The sequence below is a fragment of the Arvicanthis niloticus genome, chromosome 11 (genome assembly GCF_011762505.2).
Source record: "Arvicanthis niloticus isolate mArvNil1 chromosome 11, mArvNil1.pat.X, whole genome shotgun sequence".
NCBI classification, from domain to species: domain Eukaryota; kingdom Metazoa; phylum Chordata; class Mammalia; order Rodentia; family Muridae; genus Arvicanthis; species Arvicanthis niloticus.
In genome coordinates this window covers 61342302-61356451 of record NC_047668.1, presented here as the reverse complement: position 1 = coordinate 61356451, position 14150 = coordinate 61342302, and positions in this window count along the sequence as shown.

Genomic DNA, 14150 nt, shown 5'->3' with positions numbered 1-14150 from the left:
ACAGTTGATTCTTCAGCACCAGCTAACTAGCATTCATTGTCCCAGAGAAACAAAGGTTTTGGTTCTGGTTTTTTTGTTGATCACACCCAGTTCTTCAGTTCCAGCTGATCTTATAGTACATACAGGTTCTTCACACAAATGACCCAGTAGGAATTTTTTTGCTTTCCTCTGAAACTCCACAAGCCAGGCCTTCATCGTCTCCACTGCCGTCCGCATTCTTATCTTTTAAACTCCAACAGAACACTAAGCTCTCAACACTCAGTGGCTTTCCTAGCCCAAAGTTCCAAGTCCTTCCATAGTCCTCCCAGAAACAACATGGTCAGATGTGTCACAGCAATACCCACTATCCAATTTGTCTTAGTTAGGGTTACTACTGCTATGATGAACTACCATGACCAAAAGTAACATGGGGAGGAAAGGGTTTATTCAGCTTACACTTCTACATCGTAGTTCGTCACTGAAGGAAGTCAGGACAGGAACTCAAACAAACAGGAATCTGGAAGCAGGAGCTGATGGAGAGGCAGTGGAGAGGTGCTAATTTTTGGCTTGTTCCTCATGGCTTCTTTAGCCTGCTCTCTTATACAACCCAGGACTACCACCCCAGGGATGGAACCACTCACAATGGGCTGAGCCCTCATCAATCACTCATTAAGAAAATACTATACAGTCCTGCCTACATCCAAGTCTTATGGAGGCATTTTCTCAACTGGAGTCTCCTCTCAGATGATTCTAGTCAAGTTGACACAAAGTTAGCCAGCACAGTGACATATTCAAAAAAAAAAAAAAAGGAAGTCAGGGTAAAATGGTTTTTTTCAGTATACATGAGGTCCTACATTTGATTTCTTGAACTCAAAAAAAGAAAAAAGATAAAAAGTAAATTCTGTATTTAGAAATTCTGTTGTTTACCTCACAACAAAAAAAATCTATTTAAAATGGTGGAGATGGCAAATTACAGATTTGGAGAAGTAATGGGGGCCATGAATATGAAGGGACAGGAAATATGGACAGTCCAATATAGATAAGCTCACAATTTCAAAAAGTGTGCCAGGCACAGTGGTGCACACCTATCACCGAATCATTTGGGAGGACAGGTTAGAAGGAGTTTGACTTTAAGCAGGACCCTCCCCCATCTCCAAAAAAATGCAAAATAAGAAATAAAGCAAAGCAATACAAAAACCAAAACTGTGTAAAAAGAAATACACAGAGAATGCTGTTACAAAATATAGACAGCTAGGCAAATCAGTCAGTAAAGTGCTTGCAATTCAAGTATGAATTTGCCCTGCAGCCACGTTAAATGAAAAGACAGAAGTACTAGTGCAAATGTGCACTTGTAATTCTAACACTATGGGGGTGGTGAAAGAAGAACACCTTGGGCTTACTTGCCAGCCAAATAGCAAGCTCTAAGTTAGATAGATAGATAGATAGATAGATAGATAGATAGATAGATAGATAGATAGATGGATGGATGAAAGTTTTAAAATATGTTATAAGACTGTGTAAGAACTTTTCTAGTGATGGTAAACTGACGGGTTTTTTGTGCCAACTTGATACAAGTTAGAGTCATTACAGAGAAAGGAGCCTCAGTTGAGAAAGTGCCTCCATAGATCCAGCTATAGGGCATTTTCTCAACTAGTGATCAATGAGAGAGTGCCCAGCTTATTGTGGGTTGTAACATGCTGGGACAATGGTCCCAAGTTCTATAAAAAAGCAGGCTGAGCAAGCCAGGGAAGCAAGCCAGCAAGCCCCCTGCATCAGCTCCTGCATACAGGTTCCTGCCCCATATGAGTTCCTGTCCTGATTTTCTTTGGTGATGAATAGCAATGTGTCCATCTTGGTTTTGGGTCAGGATGTTTTGTCAAAGCAATAGAAACCCTAACTAAGACAGATGGTCACTATGTAAGGAAGCATAACCAAATGAAGCTGGCATGAAATCAGGGAGAGAATCACAGAGATGTGAGGAGATCCGGTCCCACATCTGTGTCTCCGTGTGCTTTGTTTCAAACACATCTGTTTCCTCTGCTAGATCCTCTTTTTCCTACTGAAGCACGGAAGACCAACACCTGTGCAACTGTTTGATCAAGCATGAGTTCAGCAAAATGATATGTTCAGAATGAATTTGTGATCATAGAATCTCCAGAGAACAATGTAATGTTCTGAAGACTCTAATCCACAATAACACTTTAAAGGCTTTGAAAACTTGCAGGAAAAAAAATTTGATTTAATCTGCTTCATGAGCCTATTGGACTCTAAGCTCTCATTATCGTTTTGTTTGTTTTGTTTTGTTTTTTAACTTAAGCCCACTGGCAATTTCTGAGTTAGAGCTCTGTAGAAAGAGGAGGAAAGCACAATTCTCAGATAAATTCTAAGATGGACACTGGAAATTTCCTTCATTATATTAAACTCTGTAGCAAATCAGGGTTTGGTTGTGCACGCCTGTGATCTCGGAACTCAGAAGGCCAAGGCAGGTCAATCAGGAGGCATGGGCAACATGGCAAGATCCAGTTTCAAAAATAAATAATAAATAATAATAAATAAAAATAAGAAGAAGGATGAGGAAGAGGATGAAGAAGAGGAAGAGGAGGAGAAGAAGAACAAGAACAAGAAGAACAAGAACAACAAGAAGAAGAACAAGAAGAACAAGAAGATCAAGAAGAAAGAAGGAGAAATGACAAAACACATGAAACCTCCTTAGTAACACCCAGGTCATTGGGCTGTAGGAACAGCGAGAGTTGAGAGTATGCATGTGTTGTGCCAGGGAAATGTTAGTGATCCCCAAAAAGACAGACAGGAGCAGATCTGATGCAACTCACAGCAGGATCTTTATTCTATTCAAGCTAGCTCAGTCTCACCCCCCACGCATCGCATTGCCATCCTCCATCATGCAAGACGGTGGGGGAGCCCGGAATTTCTATGGGGCAAGACTTTTTAGTCAGCAGCAAAGAGGGAATACTTGTGCAAGCATCTAATTGGAAAGCTACTGTGGCCTTTAACATAATTGGCTGGTCCTAGGAGTCATATCATAAACTTAATTTCTGTTCTCCTCTGCATTGGTGGTCATTAGGCAGGGGGTGGGCTTGTAACCTGGGGGTGCAGATTTGTTGGGGGAATAACCTGGAGATGCTGGTCTCGTTGAGGTTGTAACCTGGAGATGCTGGTCTTGTTGGGGATTAGCCTAGAGTCTGGAGCTAGGCTCAGGTTTTGTTGGTGGGGGGTTCGGAGAAACTAATGCTAGGTGCCAACCTGTTACTTTACCTGAGTTCAAACTTGGGTCAGGTTCTCTAAAATGGATCAGAATTTAAAAGATTTGGCATCTCACGTGTACTTAAATAGTTTATTTCTGTGACTTCTTTCTTGAGTATTGCGAAATGACAAGTGCAAGAAGTTGCTTACTGCAAGGTCATAAATGTCATTTCAGACATAAAATTCTCACAGCACAATTGTCTTAAAGACAGCTTATAGCTACAGATTTTTTTTTTTTTTTTTTTGCCTAAAACTCTTTTCTGTGCCACGAACAATGTAACAGAAGGATATCTTCTCATCTGAAAATGAATAAACATGAGCACTGGTACTACGCAAGTGTCAACTGACTTACCAAACAGCAGGGTCCGATCAGCCTCCCCTTCCTAGGCAAATAGCTCGTCTTCCACTTTCAAGAGAAATTGACCTGGCTAAATAAAATATAATTTTCATATTTTTCATGTTTCATAACTATAAACTAATTTTCTTATGAATTTATGAGCACAGCCGTGAGAGCTTCTATCTGTCAATGTCACGATGCAGAAAGCACGTATTCTCAGAGAAACCGATTAAAATGCTGTGGATAAGCAGCACCCGCCGTACGTCACACAGTACTGAGAGGAGCTCAGGTTCTAATGTCCTACAAATCCACGAGTGCAGATGCTGTTACTGGCTTCAGAGAGTCCTCAAGGAAACATAAATATAAAAGAGCAGTTATCCAAGAATGTTTAGGGGCCTTCTGGCAGCAGGGAGACAAGGGGTCTTCACAGCACAGTACCAAGATAAGGCACCGGGGAAATATCTGGATTTATGAGAGCTATCAGCTGTAGAAGAAGCTGGAGTCTTTGATATCTCCAACATCAACTGGATGTAGATTTTTCCCATGTGGGAATTATTCATTGGTCAACTTACAGTCACTATTCCCAATTCTTCCAATTAAGATTCCATGGGAAATTTAATCTTTGAGAATAAGCATTCTATGGGGGTTTGTCTCCCCACTACGGCCAAGTGTGAAAATGTCCCTTTCCAAGGCAAATTAAATTGCCATCTGCCTTCATCAGGAAGAGACTATTGGCGGTCCACCAAAGACACTATTTCAAGGCCATCATGAATACCTTCTGCATCGGTTAATAAGAACCTAACTATTCGTTACATTTCTGGTCGTTGTGACAATGTATCTGAAAGAAACACCTAAGAAAAGCCAGGATCTGCCTAGACAGAAGCCTCAGTGGTTAAAGGCATGTGCCACTCTCCCAGAGGACCAGAGTTTGTACCCCACCACCCATGAGGCTGCTCACAATTGCGTGCCACTCCAGCTAGGGGGATCAGACGCGATCCCCTGGCCTCTGCAGCTATCCACATACATATGGCTCAAAGAGCACACGCATGCTCACAAATAAAAAGAAAGCAAGTCTAAATCCAGGACGAGTTGCTGTGGCTCACAGCTTTAAAGGTTTTCAGTCCGTAGTGGTCGGGAATTTCATGTGGGTAAGACCCTGTGCTAGAGGGGAGGGGAGGGGAGAGGAGGGGAGGGGAGGGGAGGGGAGGGGAGGGGAGGGGAGGGGAGGGGAGGGGAGGGGAGGGGAGGGGAGGGGAGGGGAGGGGAGGGGAGGGGAGGGGAGGGGAGGGGAGGGAGAGTGGAAAGGGAAAAAATGGAGGAGAAGAGGAGGAGGAAGAGGAGGAAAGGAGTAGAAGGAAAGGAAGGGGTGTTATAGTAGAAAAATCTTCTAGTCAAGCATAGACTCTGGTGTGGGTGGACACCTAACACTTCAGCTGGACACCGTCAAACGCTTCAGCTAAGGAACCACCCCTAGGAAAGGGGCTGTGGTTAAACCATGTTTAAGAATGAGATGGGCAGAATAATTAGTTCCCAACCTTTTCTTTCCCAGAATCCTCATGAACTGCAGCCACATACGGGTTTTAATATGCAAGGGGATTTTTCAGAAAAAAATGCAGCTTTTTTGTTCTTTCTCTTTTTCTAAACATGCCTTTCTTTAAACCTTGAGTTTTCTCCCAATATTTTGGACTTCCTTCTCTATCTCTAAAGCTCTGCCGCCCCAATACCACGGCTTGTCGATCAAGTGTCTGACCTGCATACCACATTAAATTGCATGGCTTTTTCCCTGCCCCCCTACACCCCCCATTCTCCTCAGAATGAAAGAAGCTACTGAAGTTTTACAATTTGCCTGATAGGCAGTTTGTCTTTAAACTCTAATAAAATTGTCACTGTGCTGCTATTTAAGTACACTTTTAAATTATTTTATTAATGAGACTAGGAACTTCAAAGGAGATCTAATTTCCCCTGCACGGGAGCAAAAGAAGAAGCGGAGGAGAAAATGACAGAAGGACAAAGGGTGGAAGGAGGAGAGGAGGGTGGGTGGGGCACAGCAGAAAACAGAGTAGACAAGTGTCTTCATTAGGGTTTTACTGCTGTGAACAGACACCATGACCAAGGCAATTCTTATAAGGACAACATTTAACTGGGGCTGGCTTACAGGCTCAGAGGTTCAATCCATTATCCTCAAGGAAAGAGCATGGCAGTGTCCAGGCAGGCATGGACCAGGCAGAGCTGAGAGTTCTACATCTTTATCTGAGGGCTGCTAGCAGAATACTCACTTCCAGGCAGCTAGGGTGAAGTTCTTATAGCCCACACCCACAGTAACACACCTACCCCAACAGGGCCACACCTTCTAATAGTGCCACTCCCTGGGCCAAGCATATGCAAACCATAACAACAACAGGAGAGAGAGGGCAAAAAAACCCGTGAGCCATTCGAATTGGCTCTGGGAAAGTCTCTGTGTTCCTTCCTGTCTGTTCTTATCTTCCTCTGCTCCATGAGTGCACAATGGAGTCTGAAAGGATACTTTCTTCAAATCATATCTTTCTAGTTAAATAAATAAATAAATAATACCTGAGCTTCTGAAGACAGTAGAATGTACCAACCTGGCAAATCATCACATAAGTAAAATAATGAAGGGGGCGGTTCTGATGCTAAGGTCCTGTTTCTTCAACTGGTTCTTGATTTGTCAGTAAAGAAAGCTGAGGGCCAATTGCTGGGTGGAAGGTAAAGGTGGGACTTCTGGGTCCCAGTAGAAAAAGGCAGATGCAAAGAAGGAGAGTTGATGTTTGTTTTTTGTTTTTTGTTTTTTTTTTTTTTTTCCTGCCATGCTTTGGAGGAAGAAGAACGCAGCAACCAATAAGGTCTCTGGGGACTTGGGGCCTGTGGCTGGGAGGTGGGTGGTCATGGATGTTTGGCAAGACTAGGTGAGACTAGCCACTGAAGTTTGGGGCAGGTAGAGAGATAGAGATAAAATATTAATAAGGACATGATTTTCCAGGTGGGAGACAGTAATTTCCAGCAATCATGCCAAGAAGGCAAGCTATAAAGGAACAAACTGTGTGTGTGTGTGTGTGTGTGTTTTATCCACAGATTCAAGGGAATCTGGGAAGGGGCTGATAGTGTGGTCACTTCCCGGGGCTAAAGGGAGGTAGAGCAAAAGGCAAGCCAGGTGGAGGAGCAAAGGTAAAAGATTAAACTACACGTAACAAAATAACATGTCTAATGAAGAAAACCTGTTAAGATTTCAGTGACCACAGACTGAAAGTCAAAGGGTAGAAAACTATAAACAAGAAAGTAAGAGTTATTGCAAGTTAATTGCATCTTTATTTAAAGTACCAACGTGTTCCATAGGTTGCCAACCTCCTCCTCCATCACCTTCCAAGAGGCACCCTGGACTTGACCAATCAGAGACACCATAGATTTTGCCATTTACTTCTGTTCCTGAGGAGGTTCCCTCAAGGGAACGCATGGTCATAAAGCTCCATTATCCACAATCCACTGGAATCAGTGTGCATTTTGGATTTGAACATCATTATTGTTGGTCATCTACGGATATTCAGGGTACTGGAGTGCATTTAGTTCATTGGTTGGTTTTGGTAACCCTAGGCATCAAGCCCAGGCCTCACGCATGCTAAGCAGATGCTACGTAACTATCACACTCTTGGGGATTACTGTTTTCGTTGATTTGTTTTTTTAATTTCTAAAAAGAACAGGAGAGAAACAATGCTCAATATATTTTTAAAGTTAATACATTTTTATACCATTTAAGAGGCTCCTTTGGAAAAGGGTTAGAATACATCACCCACAAAATACGGTTTAAAAGAAAATGTCTTGAAATAAAAGATTCTTGAAGCCCTGGAATGCTTTCTCTGGGAGCAGTGCTTTTAGATAGAGCTTAATTCTCACCCTGTCCCTTCTTATTCCATTCTGCTCCAAACCTAGGCATGAATTGACACCACACTCAAACTCACACATTCACTTGGTTTATATTTTGCTTCCAAGGACAGATTTAGATTCATGGAGAATGAGTTATTGATAGGAAATTTCTTCGTTGCACAGAAGAGCATTATTATGATTCTAATGGAATTTGTCAGTGTTCTTTCAAACTACATATGTAAATGCATTTAAGTAATCTCTCTCCCCAAAGAGAAAGGCAGAGGTGACCTAGCTTTCTTGTTTTTAGTAGTAGTAGTGGTTATTATTATCCAGTTTTAGTTGACATATAACATAATGAGTTATATGTTTTTTGCCCTTCACCCTGTTTTGTCTTCCTCTCTCCTAGTCTCCTGCCTACTGCAAATAGTCTCCCTTCTGCTTTTATATCTTACACACACACACACACACACACACACACACAATTTGAGATTCCACATATGAGAAAAAAATGAGATATATCTTTTCCCCCCATTAACTGTTATGTCCACCTTGAGAGACCCCAGGGACTATAACTCCAATGTAAGCAATGTAAGAGTCTTTATTCAAGTTCGGACTCGGGTCACAACCCTCCCTGCACAACAGGTTAGGAAAGTGACGCTGAGGTCTAGGGGCTTAGGGCTTATATAGGAAAAAAATTGCAAGCTGGGACTGTCAAGCCTTGACGTTACATGATTGGGTAAATGAGTAAAGGAATGCTAACCTTCAAACTGATAGCATTTGTTCAGACCACAGGGAGAGACAATACATCTAAAAAAGGGCATCATTGTCCTGGGGATAATTCATGTTTTAACTTATCTTATTATTGTGACCACTTTTTCCTGTTGTTGCAAGCTGGCCACAGCTGTTATATCTATTTTCAACTGTTGGGAATGCTCGGTGGTCTCTCCCAGAGCCCAAGGGTGGGGGCCATATCACTCCAAGGGCAGCGGCTTAAACTGGAGTTTAGAGGACAAAATGAAATCTGTCCTGCTGCTTTTTGCTTCTTCATAACTTTTCTTGTCTACTTATCCTTTCAAGCTCCTTCCCCCAAGAGATAGCCTCTTTTCTATTTTCATAGCATGTTGTGTAAAAATTTCTTCCAAGTTCAAACGTTTAATCCTTGAGGGAGGCTCCATAAGATTGAGGAAGTTCTAAAGAGAGGCTCATTAAGACTTGAGAGTGAATAACGTATAAGGTTCAGGAAGTCCCTGAAACCAGAATCACAAGGCATCACCTTCCTCAAGGTTATACAAGCAATAAGGGCTGCTGAGGAGAGACGACTCTGACCTATTGATCTGCCTGCAAGTCCTACAAAAAGTTCTAAGGGTCCAACTTTTATGCATCACCTTCAGACTGGGGTGAACTTTGGTAGTTCAGTAGCCTTTGAGTCATCCTATGTTCCAGTAAGTAATCTCAGTAAACTCATTGGTTCATTTACACACACACACACACACACACACACACACACACACACACACACACACACAAAGAGAGAGAGACAGAGACAGAGAGAAGGAGATGTAGTCAAAGACAGAGTGGAGGTCTTCATAAGAGTATCTCTCTTTTAAGCTTCTTTCACCTAATAGAGAAATTCCTGTTCACTAAACTATAAGCAAAATAAGAATATAGTCATAACATTCGTTGGCTAAAAAAAAGAATAAAATTATTTTACTTCCTATATTAATTTACTTTTTGTTTTTTATTGTTGTTTTGTTTTGTTTTGACAGTGGTCCACTATGTAGTCCTGGCTGGCCTGGAATTTGCTGTGTAGAACAGGCTGGCCTTAAACTCTCAGAGACATGCCTACTTCTGCTTCTTCAGTGTTGGGATTAAAGATGTGTTCCACTATGCCTGGCTTTATCCTAAAATAACTTTTCCTTTACCTTCTCAGATTAGTAACTGAAGAATGAAGACTAAACTCACTGAATTCATATTGCCAGAATAGAAGTCATATAAATACTATTGACAAGCTGCCAGTTTTTTTTTTTGGGGGGGGGTTGTTTTTTGTTTTTTGTTTTGTTTGTTTGTTTGTTTGGTTTTTCGAGACAGAGTTTCTCTGTGTAGCCCTGGCTGTCCTGGAACTCATTCTGTAGAGCAGGCTGGCCTTGAACTCAGAAATCTGCCTGCCTCTGCCTCACAATTGCTGGGATTAAAGGCATGCTCCACCACTGCCCGGCAAGGTGTCGTTTTAAATGACATGTTTCCCATAGTCTCAGACATTTAAATACTTGGTTTTCAGCTGATGGGGCTGTTTGGGGAAGCTTAGGAGGGAGGACCTTATTGGAGAAAATATGAATTTGGAATCAGGCTTTGAGAGTTTAAAGACTCACATCATTGCTAGCTCAGTCTCTCTGCTTCCTGCTTATAGTTCAAAAATGTAAATTCTTAGCTTCTAGCTACAGGCATCATGCCTCCCCTCTGCCAGCCAAACAAAACAAAACAAAACAACAATAAAAAATCACAAGCCAAAATAAACTCTTTCTTCTATAAGCTGTCTAGGTCAGGGTGCATTATCACAGCAATCTTAAACAAACTAAGACAGAAATCCCCTATCAACTTGACACAAAACCAGAGTCATCTGGGAAGAGGGCAAGTTGAGTGAATAAATTACCTCTCTCACGCTGGCCTGCAGGAAGTCTGCTGAGTATTATCTTGATTGAGGCTCCTTCTTCCATAACTCCGGCTTGTGTCAGATGGACAAGAGCAAACATAGGGGTATTTTTGTTTACACAGAGATTTCATAGAAGAGAAGTTAAGTCTGAAGAAGTAATGAGACATCAAGACTTATGTCATTTTAACAACAAATATTGAAATTTTGGAGCAGTGGACAACGGAAAGGGGATTGAGGCTTTAAAGAATTTACATCAAAGTACAGTGACTAGGAAATACCAAAAGACAGTTGTTATTTTCAGTATCTATTTGTGCAAACTCATTGGCGTATGGTTCTCCAGTCTCCAGTGATATATACCTCTCTCCTGGTCTGGGTACAGGAAAGGGGAACAGATTTATGTCTCTTCTGCTAGGCAGACGGCAGAACAGCAGAGAACTATTCTTTATCTGCTGTTTCTCCCTTGCCCTTACATTTAAATAACCAAAATGGCAATGTGGCGTATACATTTTGAATGTTGAACCATGATATCCTTCAAATGCATTAGTTGTTCATTTTACTAGTTTGGACATTTTACTGCTGCTTCAAGGAATACAGTCATGAATAACTAACATGGGAGAGATAAAGTCTTTTTATTGTCTAGCAACAGCAGGAAAAAAAATGTAATAGAAGCCAAGGAGGACGGCAGGCAATGATGATTGCTCTCACCAAGCAATAACATATAATTTCGCTTTAATGATGCATTGCATTTAGATGACCTGTTTCTGTTTCCTTTATTCCTTTGCAAGCTAAAAAAAAAAAAAGGAGGTATTTGGGGGAATCTTTGTAACAGTTAATTTTTCAATGCAACTCCATATTCAAGTCAAGACAATTCAAGCAGATCTTGAGGATCTTCAGATTGTTCTAGTCTGGTTGGTTGATCAGAGGATCCTGGAACAGCTAAGCCACCAAGTTATTGGGACTGTTTGTTTTTCATGTGCTGAGAAGGAATCCAGGGTCTCCTGTGTGCTAAACACATACTTTACCACTGCTCAACATCTACAATCTGGAATAACTTTTTGTTAGTCTCAAACATTAAATACCACTTTCTAATTGATAATTGATCTCTTGTTTAATCCACTAGCAAGGAAACATCAGGATGCCTTGGGCCTTAGGTATTCATTAAATTTGAGTACGTTTTTATTAAATGTAGTAAAAATGCATTGATGGATCAATTCCCAGGTTTTCTATTACTTTCACAAAATAAGAAAGTTAATTGTTATGCTGCCCAGACTGGCTTTCAATCTACATCCGTTTGGTCAGACCTCAGGGTAGCTAAAATTGCAGACATGCTCCAGTATGCTCAGTTAAACAGAGTGCTACAACTGGGATTGAACAGGAAACATTTTTAAGGGACAGGTTATGAGGACCATAAAAGAGGTGGCCTCGACCAATAGTGAATTAGGTGGGGAGCTAACTCAGAGGACAGTGACAAAAGACAGGAGATGGACCTTGTTTGACTGTCAGATAAATGCTTTTGCAAAAAAAAAAAAAAAAAAAAAAAAAAAAAGTTACTTCTAAGGAGGATGCATACCTTGCAGGTATGTGAAAAGTTCTAGGAATCATTGCCTAATCTCAGGAAATGCAAACATGTCTGGCCACAGCAGCAAAGCCTCTCGAGAAGAGTGGGGTCAAGGACCTGAGCACCTCCCAACCCCATTTTTTTCCACTCCCTACCCTTACTCACCACCCCTTTATTTTAAATAACATTCCCTGCTTTATATTCCTGTTTGCATACAGCAATTGTTTTTCTGAGTTAATGTCTTTCTAATAATACCTTGCAAAACCAACTAATAGCATCTTACATTGCTTTCTAATATTCTCACATGGATGCCTAAAGCCAAATATCATTAGATCATGTGAAATTTCTGTTGCAAGGACTGTTTGCACAGCTGCTTTACCACTCCTTAACATGGGGTTGAGATTTGTCCAGTCTCTACTCTTCATCCACATACTAAGAATTTGGATTCTTTCCCTTACAACATTTAAAAAATATTGATTTTTCTCTTCTCGTTGTTTTCATAAACTCCTTTACTCTCGGGTCCCATTTACTAGCTTGTAAATATGCTCCAATTACAAAAAGTATATAAAATATATGAAATTTCTTGGATCTTGGAGTCTGTGGGTCTGCGTTTCTATTTGCCACTGAAGTGTCAGAATGAGGCCTGGGGAGACAAAATACAGAGGTACTAGCTATGTCCCTTTCTCATCACCATCAGGGTGCTGGGATGGTGGGATGCCACCATACCGCCCAGGGGAAACAAAATACACCCTAAGATAGGATCCCCAACCCGAGTTTCTCTGGGTGAGAAACCGCAAGGGCTGGGGCAGAGGCTGTGGTTCTCAAACTCCTGGGCACCCAGACACCACTAGGAACAACAAAGAGTTGAGAATGGAGCACCTGAGATGAGCCCAGGGTTGGAGGGAACCGGGCTTAGCTCAGGGTGAGTGCCAGGAGTACGGAGGGGCCATCTTCTAGAGAAGTAGACATTGCTTGGTATGAGGAAGGCCTTCCCCCACAGCAGTCCTTGACAAAGGAGACAGTTTTTGCTTGTCCAAACTGTTTACTCATGGTGGAAAGATGCATATGACTTACCCAGGGTGATTCAGAAATTAAATATCTTTTTGCATGAAGGAATGCCTGGGAAGGGAAGCTTATTGGCTAAACCCACTAGCTACCTCATTAGCATGAAGAACTGTGGGTTTCTATGCTACATAACCAGTTGTCATGGTTCTCTTAGTGTGATGTCGTGATCATGTGCTCCAGGACAGGAACCTGGTCAAGAGTAGATTCAAAAGCCTACTCAACTATGAGAATTGCTGGGATTCCTTAATCTGTTCGACATTAGCAGTTTCTCTGTCTGGTTCCATTTGCCCCACAGGAGTCCATGTACTCAGTTAGTAATACACCTCTTGCTCTCACCTTTGCCTCATCAGAACCAAACCTCTAGACTAAGGAGATAACTCGCTGGGTAAAGAACTTGACCAGCAAGGCAAGCCTGAGGATCTGAGTTTGAATCCCCAGAACCTATATTAAAACTGGACATGATAGCACAGGCATGTATGATCTCAGCACTCCCATTGAGATATTTGAGACAAGGAATCCCCAGAGTTCTCTTGTCTAGGCTGTATGCAGCAGTAAGAATGAGACCCTACTTCAAACAGGATGGAAGGCAAAGACCAACATCAGAGGTTGTCTTCTCAGACAGTATGCCATTGCATGTTTATGTGCACATGTGCATACCACACATGCACACACAGAGAGAGAGGGGGAGGGATGGAGAGAGAGAGAGAGAGAGAGAGAGAGAGAGAGAGAGAGAGAGAGAGAGAGAGAGAGGATTAGCAGCCTCAGGCTTATTTTCTGCCTTTTGTGCACCACAATACACTCTGATGTTTTATTAGTCTGCACTGTTATACTGAAACTTTTTCTAAGGTCATCATGACTCTGTAACCAAATTGATTAGGCATTGTTGGCTTAGATTTTTTTTTTCAAAACCTACTTTTAATAAGGGTTGTCAAATGCTTTGAACCCCTCTCCCCGACTTCTAGCCCACCATCCAAAGGTACGGGAACAGATGATAAATGGGACAAGGGGGTGTGGACTTGTTTAGAAGTAGTTCTTTGGGGCAATTCCATTCTCTGTCTGTCAGCAGTCCAGTTCAGTAGTGTCAGGATACCAAACACAAATCAGCAGTGACAGCGTGATCCAGCAGAAACTGCCCAGCCACCACCAAATTGGCATGAGTCAGCGGGAGCAACTAGGACCAACTGGGATGCCAGAAGTTCCCTGTGGTGCCTCTCTCAATGAAATGAAGATCCAAGAAGATGCAAGACCAATGAAGCCTTGCAAGGTTGTTGAATCCTATTTATATTCTCTCCAAACATCATGTGTCTTCCCACAGGTCTTGCCTCAGCAAAACACCATGTGAGTCTGTATCACCTGACATGTCCACTTCAGCTCATTTAAAAATATCTTAGCCCCATTGTGACTGGAACTCTAGCTAATGCTAA